The sequence below is a fragment of the Cryptomeria japonica genome, chromosome 6 (assembly GCF_030272615.1).
Source record: "Cryptomeria japonica chromosome 6, Sugi_1.0, whole genome shotgun sequence".
Taxonomy (NCBI): Eukaryota; Viridiplantae; Streptophyta; class Pinopsida; order Cupressales; family Cupressaceae; genus Cryptomeria; species Cryptomeria japonica.
The window spans coordinates 60,228,018-60,241,997 of record NC_081410.1 but is presented as its reverse complement, the minus strand read 5'-3'; positions in this window follow the sequence as shown (position 1 = coordinate 60,241,997).

The following is a 13,980-nucleotide window of genomic DNA, read 5'->3' as shown; positions in this document are numbered from 1 at the left end:
TGATTGATTGTAGTCTTCCTTGGAATGATCTGAGTTGACTGATATTCCTTGGAGATGCCATTTCCATGATTGCTTTGACCTTAGATGGATCCACTTTGATACCTCTAGCTGAAACAATGTATCCCAATAGCTTGTCAAAAGTGACACCAAAGGCACATTTCTTAGGATTTAGCCATAGCTTGTACTATTCTAACTAGTCAAAGATATTTTCCAGTATCCCTATATGTTCTTCTTTGTTGTATGATTTGGCCAATATGTCATCCACATAGTCTTCCATGAATGTATTCATCATGTCATGGAATATCGTTGTCATATCTCTCTGATATGTGGCACCCGTGTTCTTTAGTTGAAAAGGCATGATGTTCTAGAAGAAAGTACCCCACACACATGTGAAAGCTATCTTTTCTTGATCTTTAGGTGCTATTTTAATCTGATTGTATCTGGAGAAACCATCCATTAGAGAAAAGATGGAGTGTCCAATAGTTAAATCTACAATGATGTCAATGTTAGGAAAAGGAAAATCATCCTTTAGACATGCATTATTAATATCTTTGAAGTCTGTGCATACTTTGATACTTTTGTCTGGTTTGGAAATAGGAACAATGTTTGATACCCATTGAGGATATGTTATAGGTCTAATGAATCCTACATCCAGTAATTTCTTTAGTTCTTCTTTGACCAAGAGAGCGATATGAGGATGCATCGTCATTAATTTTTGTTTAACTGGTTTGGCTCCTGGACTGACATTTAAGTGATGCATAATAAACTTTGGATCCAACATTGGCATGTTTGCATATGACTAGGCAAAATTGATTTGCCATCATTTGAAAAATTCCATATATTGTTGCATTTCTTGTTCTGATAGTGAAGTTGCTGGATGTAGAATCTTTGGTTGTTCTATTGTCCCAATGTTAATTGCCTCTATTGGTTCATTCAAAATTGATGATCTTTCTTGACAGTACTCAGGTAAAGTGTCAAATATCCCATCTATTGGCACCTCGGGGAGGTTTTCACCATTAGATTTTATTTTTACTTTTTCTTGGTCTAATGTTGCCAAGAAATGGTTTTCAACATTAGACTTGATATTGTTTTCTTTATTTTTCTTTTTGTGACTGGGAGATTTGGCACCCACTTGAGTGGAAGATGTGTTGTTGAAATTCTTGATGAAATTTGTTGTGGGTTCGATTGCATTAAGATATATGGATATGGCATGGTCATTAGAAAAGGTATCAATGGCAGTATGTCTTTCATTTTCCCAATCAATAAGTTCAGGGTGGATTAGAGGTATGGGGTCCTTAGGTTGAGATGTCTCGAGGGTATCAAGGGTCATGATAGATATGTCAAATTTTTTGGTATGTATGTTAATGTTTAGAATGGTACTCTCATTAGAATTACTTGCACGAGGAGCTCTTGATCATCCTTGATTAATTCCAAGTCAACTGAATGTGATTCTAATTCAAGTGGGCTAGTTCCTAACGTTTACCCTGCATATGTGTGAACTACATCGACTCCTCCATCTTCTTCAACGCAATTTTCTTTAGCTAGTTCTTCAGAATGATAGGAATCCCATTCCCATTCATTAGAATCTATCTCACATGCAGATTGCAATCTACAGATTTGTTCATATAATATTTGATTGGTTTCTTTTGTTTTTCTTGCTATATCTTTTTTTCTTTCATATTCATCTTCTTCTAGACTGAGATTTAGTTATGTCAACCTTGCTATGAGCTCTCCTTGATTAGTACTAGGTTCATTCTTGTTTTGATTGAGAGTTAATGCCTCTTGGGAGGTACCATTAGTTTGTTTTTCCTGTTGATTTGAGGCTTGCTTCTTTTGCCATTTCATGTTTTCTTTTGCTTGTTGCTTGGTAGATACTTCTTCCCTTTCAATTGCAAGTTGTTCTTGTCTATTTTCATATTCCTCTTATTGTTGGCTAGAAGATGTGTCTTCTGGTAGAGTAACTTGTCCATACCCTAAGCCTATCTTGTATGTAGCCTGCTGAGTATGAGGTGGATAGGTTATGAGATACCTTATTTTATTTTTCCTATAGGACCTATTCCAATGTATCCCACTTTTTGAAGGATGTTAAATCATTTTCCATACTTTTCTGTAGGTATTATGACATTATTGATCTTTTGTTGGACTTCATCCTTGTATAGCCATTGTAGAAAATCTTTGTCTTCTATTTCCTCTGATAAGTTCCTAGCACTAATAAATGCTCCATCAAATATTGGAAGATGTTTTAGAATTGGTTGTTGTTGAGAGTTTGATGGTTCTCCATAGGATTTAGGAGAAAGTGGTAACTACGACGGTGAATATTCTCCATTCCCTCGATCTCTTAGCTACATTTTTTTTCCCATACTTGACAAGATTGAGGCAAATGATTTTTCTTTGGATCATGTGCTTGAAGATGATGTCTCTCTATTATTTAGATGAATAACCTCTCAAGCCAATTTCAGATTACGACAACACTATGATGGATTTGAGTCTATTGAGATCGTGATTTCCTGCCCATTGTATGGAAACTTCAGGCACTAATGATATGTTGATGAAATAGCCTGTATGTCATGTATCCATGGTCTTCTTAAGAGTATGTTGTATGATAAATCCAAGTCTAGGACTTGGCATGCTATGTCTTTCTGCAAAGGTCCCACTCTGATGTGTAATATCACAATTCCTTTAGAGAAACACTCTTCTTCATCATATGCTTTGAATGTGATCTTTTTCTGGGGATCAACTTCATCTTTAGAATAAGCTAGAGCATGCAAAGACTCAATGAGAAAATGTTTAAGCCAGCTCCCCAATCTATTAGGACACATTTAATGAGTGTTCTATGAATGAGGACTTCAATTTGCATGGGAGCATTATGGGGATGTTTTAAGCCAGCTCCCCAATCTATCAGGACACATTTAATGAGTGTTATATGAATGAGGACTTAAATTTTCAAGGGAGTATTATGGGGATGTTGCAAGGAATCAATGCTTAGATATGAAGGAGATTGACTTTGAATATGATCCTCTGAAATAGGTTTGATGGCCATTATGGATATCCCTTGGGGAACTTCATCCTTGGTTGTATTAATTGGTGAGGATGTTATGGAAGGTTCTTGCAAGTTTTTAACAGGTGTAGGAATAGATGCCTTTGGAGAGTCAATTTACTTATGGGGGGATAAGCCATTGCTAGACATAGGTGTGCAATTTTGATCTTCCTCAGCAAAATCCTTTATAGATCTATTTAAGAGTTGCATAAAAGAGCCACCTTTCTTTGGAGATGCATTTGAATCCTTCTAAGGTTTTGACATAGTTGGCTTTTAATTTTGGAGTTGTTTGATTTCTTTGATATGTTGACCTGTTATGTCTTCTTCTTATGTTTTGCTTTGGTATTCCATGTTTCTATGATCTTCAACTATTTTGAATGTTTCTATTAATGTTTCTTTGATCTTTCATCTTTGTACTCTAGTTAAAATGGCCATATACGTGTGTTGAATATTGTCCAAGGATCCAATTGTCTATAAGGTGTTTCGATAAGTGACCAACTATCATAGTAGGTATCATAAAGTTATATGATATTAAAAGGTAATTCAAGTATTTGTAGATTTGTAAGTTTTTTGATCTTCGTTTGGAGTGCAATGATGATGATTTTGATAAAACCAAGTCCAATAAGAATGATATATCCTACGATGTGGGACAAGGTTATCTTGATCAAACGTTGCAGTTTCATTATAGAGGATGATAGATCCTGATGAGAAACTATGTTTTGAGTGATCAATTTATCAAAGAAGGTGTGATGTAGCACTTTGAGATATTAGATCTTAAACTTGTTGGAGATGAATACTTGAGAACCTTGGTGTGTCTTGCTTTGAATCTGTTTTGATAGAAGATAACCTAGTCTCTATGTTTAACTGTCTAAGAAATAGGTTATTTTTGTTTTCTGATTTTGGTATAGTTTACTAGAAATGCTAAGAAAATGACCAGAAACGCTACTAAAATTACTAAGAATGCTTCTATACAAACCAAAAATGTTGCTATATGGACCATAAATGCTGACAAACTAACCCGAAACATAACAAACTGACCGATAACTTTGCGATACTAACCAAAAATGCTGCTATACTGACCAAAAATGCTGACAAACTGACCAGAAGTACTGCTATACTAACCAAAAACACTGACAAACTAACCAGGAATGTTGCTATATTGACTAGAAATGTTGCTATATAGAATAGAAACACTGACAAATTGACCAATAACTTTGCTATACTGACTAGAAACGCTGTTGTATTGACCATAAATGCTGACAAAATGACGAGGAATGTTGAGGAACATACCAAAAATGCCATTCTATAGTGCAGTGACTCTAAATTTCAAAACAGTGATGTTTAGACTCAACAAATTAGGTGTTTGAACTTAGGAGATTGTTGTTTTAGCCTAACTTTTTTATTTTCAAACTTAGATAGCTGAAATTTAGGCATAGCAAATGCAAACTAGGAGATCTAGTGTTGAAATATGAGCAATTTGACATTCAACCCAAAAGAGCTATTGTTTAGACCAAGAGAGATGACATTTAGACCATAAGAGCTGGCATTTAGACCAAGAGAGCTGATGTTTAGACTAGAAGAGCTGATATTTAAACTAAGAGAGCTAACATTTAGACCAAGACAGCTGATGTTTAGACCAGAAGAGATGACGTTTAGACCAAGAGAGATGACATTTAGACCAAGAACTCTATTTTTTAAACTAAGAGAGTTGTTGTTTTGACCATAAAAGTTATTGTTTAGACCAAGAGAGTTGTTGTTAAGACCAGAAACTCTATTGTTTAAACCAAGAGAGTTGTTGTTTAGACCAAAAGAGTTGTTGTTTAAACTAGAAGAGCTGATGTTTAGACCAAGAGAGTTGTTGTTTAGACAAGAAGTTTTGTTGTTTAGACCAAGAACTCTGAAGTTTAAAGTAGTGATGTTAGAACTTAGACAATTATTATTTTGACCGCAAGAGTTAATGAGTAGACTGAGAAAATTGATGTTTATACCTAGCAAGCTCAACCTTGGAGATTTAATGTTGAAATATGAGAAAGCTAACTTTCATACCAAGAGAGATAACATTTGGACTGTGAGAGCTATTGTTTAGACCATGAGAGTGACTGTTTGAACCATGAGAGCTACCATTTGGACCAAAAGAGCTACTATTGAGATTGAAAGAGCAACTGTTTAGACTAAAAGAGCGATTGATTAGACTGAAAAAGTGATTGTTTAGATTGAAAGAGTGACTATTTGGACAATAAGAGCTATTGTTTGGACCCCAAGAATTAATGTGGAGACTGAGAAAATTGATGTTTATACCTAGAAAGCTCAACCTTGGAGAGTTAATGTTGAAATATGAGAAATCTAACATTTATACCAAGAGAGATAACGTTTGGACGGTGAGAGCTACTATTTAGACCATGAGAGCTATTGTTTGTTCCATGAGAGCTACCATTTGGACCAAAAGAGCTACTGTTTGGATTGTGAGAGCAACTGTTTAGACTGTGAGAGCTAATGTTTGGACCGAAAGAGATAATCTGCTGTGAAACTTGTAAATTTGACAATTTGAAGTTTGAGTTTGTGATTTTTGTTGTATTTGAATGGATGATATCTTGACCTGAATTACAAACATATAATTCAAATTGTATGTTTGTCCCAAAGGACACATAAAGTGTATGTTCAAGAAGCTTTAAAGAAAGCCCAAGTTTTCACAGTTTTTGAACAAATGAAAACACATGATTCAGTCTATCCTAAGGAGATTAGATTCATTATTAGTTCTTTTCCCACACTTGGTACCCTATCACCTCACACAGCCTTGTCACCTCCTAAAGGGCGCCTATGTTTTTGCCTTTGTGAGAGCTAGTGGAGTCCCATATGAGCCTAGCAATAAGGTCTCAAAAGGGGAGTTTGCACATATGCTCAAGAGGGACATATGGTGAGTGTCTTAAGGAGAGATTCTTCCCCCTCCGTGCACTAAGAATTTAATAATGTTTAGAGGTAAACTGGGTAGCTTCTAATTTTAGTTGGAACTAGTAAGGGATCTGTTCAATGTGTCAAGGTATAAACTCAATCAAGAGGTCTCCCAGTCTTGAAAACCAAGTTTTGATATACCCAAAGGTACTGAAGAGAGCTATTCCCGAGCACTATCATTGACTTGATTTTCATCAAATCACATTTATTTTATAGTGGGTTGGAGTAATTGGCATTACCCTTTCCCACTTGGGTCATTCCCCTCTCATCGACCTTAATGTCTTTGGCCTTATAGGATCCTCGGGAGGGCAGAATCGTTAAAGATATTGTGTTATGACCTGAGAAGAACAATTGAGAGGGGGGCCTGAATTAGTTGTTAACTAGTTGTCAATAAATTATAATCCAAATGCAAATTATTCCAATTTAAACTTAATGCCGGTAAACCAAACTTAAGTGTCGGTAAAATAGATTATCAGTTATATAAGTACCAGTATAACTTAGTGCATGAAACATAAAGAGAAACAATATCCACAACACATGACACAAAGATTTTGACGTGGAAACCTGGTAAGGGGAAAAACCACAGTAGGAAACCTTACCCACAATTAGATGATACTACTATAGATAGTATGTGTATACAAATGGGGTCTGCACATGGAGAAAGGCCAACTACCTAGAGCTCACTGATCAATCACAAAATAGGAGTCACACTAACTACACAATTGGATGATTAAATCCAATGATAATGTACTTCTCAAAATAGCATCTGCAATGTTGGATTCAGTACCAGTTTAAGCTCTGAACATGAGTGCTAAACACCTTCATAACCTTCCTTCAACTTTCAAATAATGTTTGCATGATTTGCACAAGGTTCTGATTATTTTCACTCTTCAATATTTGAAAACACTCATACCATATCCTGATCTTCAATAAGATCTTACAATCATATATACAAAACCTGAGACCAAATGTATAGGTTGGCTTACTAAAGATATTACAATTAAATCAATTACAAATAAGTCTTGATGTGATACAACATGTCAACTTAATACATCTACCAATCAATAAAACAATCTCCATAACATGTCATGCTGATCTGGAATACCGGTCCATAACCTAGACCTATTTAACAATAAAGGCAAATTTGTCAACCCGATTAGACCAATAAGCAAAACACCAAAACCAAACTTCCAATCCATGTCTTTGACATAACCAAAAGATCTCTAGATGATAACAAGTCATCATTGCTGTCGGTGAACAATATAACCTATTGGGGAGCATATACCGGTGATTGTACGTAAGCCGCTAACCATACCAATGAACATAATATACACCTCCATAAAGATAAGTGTTGACGTCAATGCAAAACCAATGCAACACATGGCAAAGTCATCCTTGATACCAACATATTGGTGCAGGAACACCTTGTCACTAGTTATGTCATGATTAATTTCATAAGTTTTTGAGTCTATGATTGTCTTTAAGGTCATTTGGATGTAATTCAAGGCATGATGAGTCATTTTGTAAGGCAATGTCACTCATTTGTACCAAGTTGCTCAAGTTGAGTATTTGGGTCCTTATATGGTCAAGGAGGTCAATCTTGTTTAAAAGAGTCATGAAAGGGTAACAATGATGTAAAAGGTTGTTTTGAGTCCATTACAAGGTGTTCAAAGTGTCTAAGTGAAGTTTAGAGTTCATTGATTCTAAAATGTGAAAGTTATCAATGATGTAAAGTGTTGTCAAGCAACAAACCATGTTCTAAAAGTTGCAAAACAGGGATGTAATTGGTCTTGGGAAATTGTAACAGCCATATGGATGTGCAGAGGTTATAACATCCATCATTTGGTCGAATCCAATGGGGGTGTGTATGATTGGAGGAAAGAAATGAATAACATTTGATGTTTTTACACATTCCACATTGTTTTCTGGGTATTGCAGTCTAATCATTCATGTTTTTCTTTATGAAAATACATTTGTCTCTATTGGAAATATACTGGATATGATAATGGCATGAGTTAAATTTTTTTTCCCTTTGGTTTCATTTAATTTCAATCACTTTGAAGCAAGTTATGAATATTTTGGGGAAAACTGTCAAAACCCTCAATGAGGGTTACCGGTTTTACAAAATATGCTATAATTTTGGATTGAACAGTTGGATCTTTCTATAAATTTTCTTGAAGATCTATATTGAGTTTATCTAAAGGTCCACTAGAGAGATTGGATAAATATTTCCATTTGCAAAAGATATTATTGACTATTCGTTTGCATTTAATTGTGAAAATTAGACAAATTAAGATTTGGGACAATGATAGGTTGGTTTGTTCACTTTGTTGTAAGGGGACCTCTCTATGTTTATGAATATTTGAAGGTAATATTAGTCATTTCTTATTATGTAGATAAACCCCTCTTGATGTGTTTTAGAACTTATTGGAAGAGATCAATAAAAGACCATTATGTTGACTGTCACAATTAGGACCATAAAAAATGGAAGATTGTTTGTCTTATTTGGCATTTTGGACTCACAAGAACTTAAAGAATTGGTGATATTTCTATATGGATGGTTTGTTTCATGATTCTCTACATTAGATATGCACTATTGAAAAGAAAAGATGAGTATAACTTTTTGATCACCTAAGAAAGGTGAGAGCATACTCGCCTATCATCAAAACACATAAGACATGTTTGTTCATTTCCATTGTAATTAGTCTATGTGCCTAATTTAAAAAAAATAAGTGCAAAATCTCGCGCCTGCAAACAAAATTAGTAGTTTATATTTCATTCTTTGATTACAAAATGGTTTATGACTCTGGTCTCTCACAACAAAATAAGTACCTGCAAAACCAATAAATTGCAACTCAGGTTCGAGAAAATGACAGTCCAGAAGCAAAAATACAAAATGCAGAATACCACATTAGAAAAATCAATGAAAAACTAAAAACACTATCAAATTGACCAAGAAAACTATAATATGTGCCAAGAACATTGCCAAATTGACCCAAAATGCTATTCTGCACATTAGAAATAGTGCTGAATTGACCAAAAGTGTTGCTAAATTGACCAAAAACATTGCAAAATTAACCATAAGCATTGCAAAATTAACCATAAGTGCTACAGAACAAACCAAAAGCACTGCAAAACAAACCAAAAGTGCTGCAAGATAGACTAGAAGCACTGCAAGACAGACCAAAAATGCTAAAGTACAAAAAAACATAAAAATAGAGTTGAGAAATCTCCCATAAACACCATTTGAGGTGAGAGAATGCTACAAAAGAGGCCAAGAACATGAATCTAGAGACTGGGAGAGCTAATATGGACACTGAAAGATCTAATCAACCTGTCAATGAAATTTTAAGCCCCACAGTGGGTGCTAAAATGTCGTGTGTGAAAAGTAGGGTACCTGCAACTGCAACACAAACACTCAATATATCATTACAATCATGGTTAGCAAATTGAAATCAAACAAAAGATAAACCATGACAAAATGACCTATCATCTCCTAAGAGATATGAGTGTGGATATTCTCTCAAATCTAGATAAGCAATCCCAATGACTTGACTACACCTAGATGGAGGATTTGAAATGATATGATATGCAAGCTAGATGAGATTGATTATGCTAGATTGATCCAAGAGATTGATTAAGATAGTGATATACATGATTAATCTATGATGATGATGCAATTAAGCTAGAAAAGTGTCTGATTAAGCTACATGATTAAAAAATTATGCTAGAAAATGTTCAAATTAAACTAGATTTAAGATGCAATTTCCTATAATAACAATGCTCAAATGGTATGCTAGAATGGATATGCATGTAGTAACAATGCCTAAAATGATATGAGATGGGATATGCCTATAGTAACAATGCATAAGATGAAAATGAGATGGGATCCTTTGTTCTCCCAAATGGGGGATATTTATAAGATTTCCAAGGTTAGGGGTGAGGTGGTAGGAATCAACGGTCAAGATTGAGTATGAAGATATCAAGGGTGAAATTGGAGGAGGTTGGAGAAGAGGTTGGAGGGATGGACACTTGTCATGTCTATGGTGACAAGTGTCAATGAGCCTTGCTCATAAGAGGGCAAGTGTCCAAGAGAGGAGACATGTGGCCAAAGTGTCACGTGTCTCAAGGAGGGAATATCCAACCCATAGGAGTTTAGGATAAGGAGGTTAGGATGTGCAAAATAGGATAGGGTTAGTTAAACCTAGGGTAAGGTGGAATGGGTTAGGTGGTTAGAAGTTAGGAGGCATGTGGGTAATTTGAATTTTAAAAATTCAAATAATAAGAAAAGGCTAATTAACTTTCAACAACTCATAAATTGATTTGTTTTAATTAATTAGGGGATTAGAAGAAATGAATTAAAAAGGGTGAGGATTAATTAATTCAAATTAATTAATCAAAAGGGACTATTGAAATAAACCTATTAAATAAATCCTTAGATTTATTAATAAGTAGATTAATGGAAGAATTGAATCAAATTGCTAATGAATTCAATTACATTAGGAAGGGGGATTAATTAAATAAATGCTTATTTATTTAATTATGTTGAGGCCATTTTTAGGTGTTGGCATTCTACACTCTAATGAGAATGGTTGATGTTGTCATTGATGGCAACCAACCGGTAAAATGATTCTATAGGTTCATGGGCAACACAGTCATCATCTACCGACACTGGGAGACACAACAAGTTCATTCATCAACATCTAGTTTACACCGACAATAAAGCATACCGACACTCAGGCCAATATAGACAAGTTTTGTTTATATGAATTGTATTCTAATGTAATTAATTATTTGTAAGCTGACATGATGTATTGTAAAGACTCATATATGTATGAGATCTTATGGGTCATTTTGGTGCGATAGTGTGAAAGAATGGAGAATAGTAAATAGAATGTATAGGTGATTTTGTAATAAGGTAGATAGATTATGAGAGTGACTATCTGTGTATGCATTATTGGTGTAATCATCTTATGATAAAATAAGGAGCAAAGAAGAGAAGAGTGAATTTCATTCACTGGCAAGGTTTTTTTGGTTATGGTTTCTGATAGAGCTTAAACTAGTACTGAATCAAGCATTGTAGATGCTATTTTGAGTAGTACATTGTCTTAGATTTAGTTATTCATTTTGTAGTTAGTGAGACTCTTTCATTGAGTAGTGAGCTCTAGGTTGTTGGCCTTCCTGCATGTGCAGGCCCCTATTTTAAGTAATATTTATTCATATTGGCTAGTGAGTAAATATTGTGGATCACAAATCCCATCGAGGTTTTTCCCTTACCGGGTTTCCTTGCAAAAATATCTTATCTTATGGTGTGCATTTATGTTGTCTCTATTATTTCTCTTTGCTGCATTATTACTTTTTACTAGTACAATAATTTGGGTTGCAAAGTTATAAATAAGTTCAAATATTCCATTAACTGGTTAGACATTGATTCACTCCCCCCTCCTCTCATTGTCTTTGGGAATATCATTGCATCTAACAATTGGTATCAGAACCTGGTCCTCTATTTGCAAAAGCCTAAGAGCTTGAGGAAGATTCTAAAATTGATACCGATGGAGAGTTTGAGAAAACAGTTGGAAGGAGATCTTGAATATTTTGATGCAAAAAAATTGAAGAATATCAAACTTAAAGATGATTTGAGGACTTCCCAGGAATTCATTAAAGGACTCCAGGAGAACCTAGCTATAGCACAAAACAAGAGGAAGGAACTTCATGAGAAAATGCAGAAACAAGATGATGATGAAAAGGAATCTCTTAGAGATATTGTAGAGAAGTTGAGGCAAGAGAATAGTAACATGAGGAATGAAATGAAAGATTTAACCTTGAGGCTATGTAAGGATATTGAAGATAGGAAGAAGAATGAAGAAGACTTGACTAGGAGACTTAATGATGGAGGTAATGAAAATATGAGACTTTGTCATGAAAATGATATGCTTGAGATAGATCTGATTCACATGCAACATGATAAAGAGGAGCTTAGGAGACAAGTTAACATTTGGAAAATGAGTTTATCACTACAAATGAATACAAAGACAATTTCAAGAAAAGTTTTAAAAGACTTGATGACATGCTGAAAAGATAGAAACCTGATGGAGATACAATTGGACTTGGATTTGAACATGGAGAAATTTCCAGGACTGCAAATAATCAAGATCACAGTAAACCGGTAAGACAACCTAATGCTTATAAATTTAATGGGAAATGTTTTAATTGCAACAAATTTGGTCATAGAGAAAATTAGTGCAGATTTAGAAATAATCAGAATACAAATTTACCAACTGGTCAATGTTCCAAATGCAATAAAGTTGGTCATAACTCAGAAAATTGCAGAATGAATGTGAAATTCTATGTTTGTGGTAGATTCAGACATTTATCTAATCAATTCAGAACACAAACCAATCAAGGATATGGAAAGGCTATTCAGAGGAATAATGTAACTTGTTATGCATGTAACAAGATTGGGAATATTGTAAAATTTTGTAGAAGCAAGACTATACTGGCAAACAATAAAGGATCTAATGAGAAGGGAAAGGAAAAAGTAGATGAAATAAAGCAAGAATTTTAAAAACAATGGATTAAGAAGAGAGATCAGAGAGTTGATGAATCTATCTCTGCACTAGTAGAATGGAGTAACCCTCCACCAGTAGGAAATTCTTCATTTAACTAAAGAATAATCCTTAGGGGGTATGGCAAAAAACTGAAATCATGCATTCTACCCTCGGTTGATGGTAAGAAGTTATATATCTTCTTTACTGGTAGATATGTTAAGATTTCACTTTACCGACAAGCTGTTGGAGAACATTTTGGTTCTAAAGCACCAGAAAACCCTCATTTCAATTCACCAAGAATCCAAGCATTCGTAGAGTGCAAAGAGAGAGAAAAGGCATGCTAAAGGCGAAGCAACAAGGTGTTTTCAGGCATTCAAGGATTTCAAGTTAAAAGGTATTTATCTTTTGAAATGGCATCTTCATCTTCGACACCTGAATTTATTGCAAACCCTACTGTGGTAGAAAACATTAAGCACCCTAGACTCATGTTTAAAATCATTTCGGAGATTGCTAAGCAAGATGATTCTATCAGAGCCTTTTTCTAAGATTCCAAAGGGAGTTGTTTTTGTCGAAGACCCGAGGATTTATATCCACTGCAACATAGAGAATTTAGGGTCTGATGACTTGAGGAATATGTACAAAGATGGTATAACTGATGAACAAGGTTTATTCAAGATAGAGCATAAGATTGTTAAGGATTTAGGATTTGTTGAAATTCTGAACATTCCTAAATTTCCAGATGAAATAGTTTGTCTTGTACTCAGCAGAGTTCATGGGGAGTTTATTTGGCTAGATTTTGTTTTTGAAATCACTAAGGAGGCAAGCAAGGTTGTTACTAGTTTACCCTCAACTGGTATTAGGCCTAACAAAAAGAAGAAGATACCAAACAAGCATGTTATGGACCTAACTGGAGCTACATCTGACAACAGATCTCTTAGGGTTAGTAATATCATTGATGCAAACATGAAATATGTGAGCATGGTATTTGGATACAGAGTTACACATGGAAATAGATTAAATTTTGTTTCTAGTTTATGTACTCATAGTGCATATGAGATGGTTAAGAACAATTATATAATTGATATCTGTGAATAGACTAAGGATGAACTGATAGATAACTTGAAGAAAATTAAGGGTGACAGGGGAACATTACCTTTTGGGAATCTACTTGTGTGTTTAATGCTTTACTTCACAAAGGAGATACTCAACATTGGTCACAAGGACTTTGCATATGACATCCCGATAGGTAGACAGATCATGGAAGCTATTACCAGCACTGGTGCTAACAGTGATAACATTGTAGCAAACTACTCCAAAAACTTCCAAACCAAAATGAAGGTTAGAAAAAGGATACTGCAGAGTATTGTGGATAAGTATGACAAGAAAATTTGTTTTGTAATAAAAAAAGATGAAACATGGATGGAAGTTATTACTCCTAGAACTATT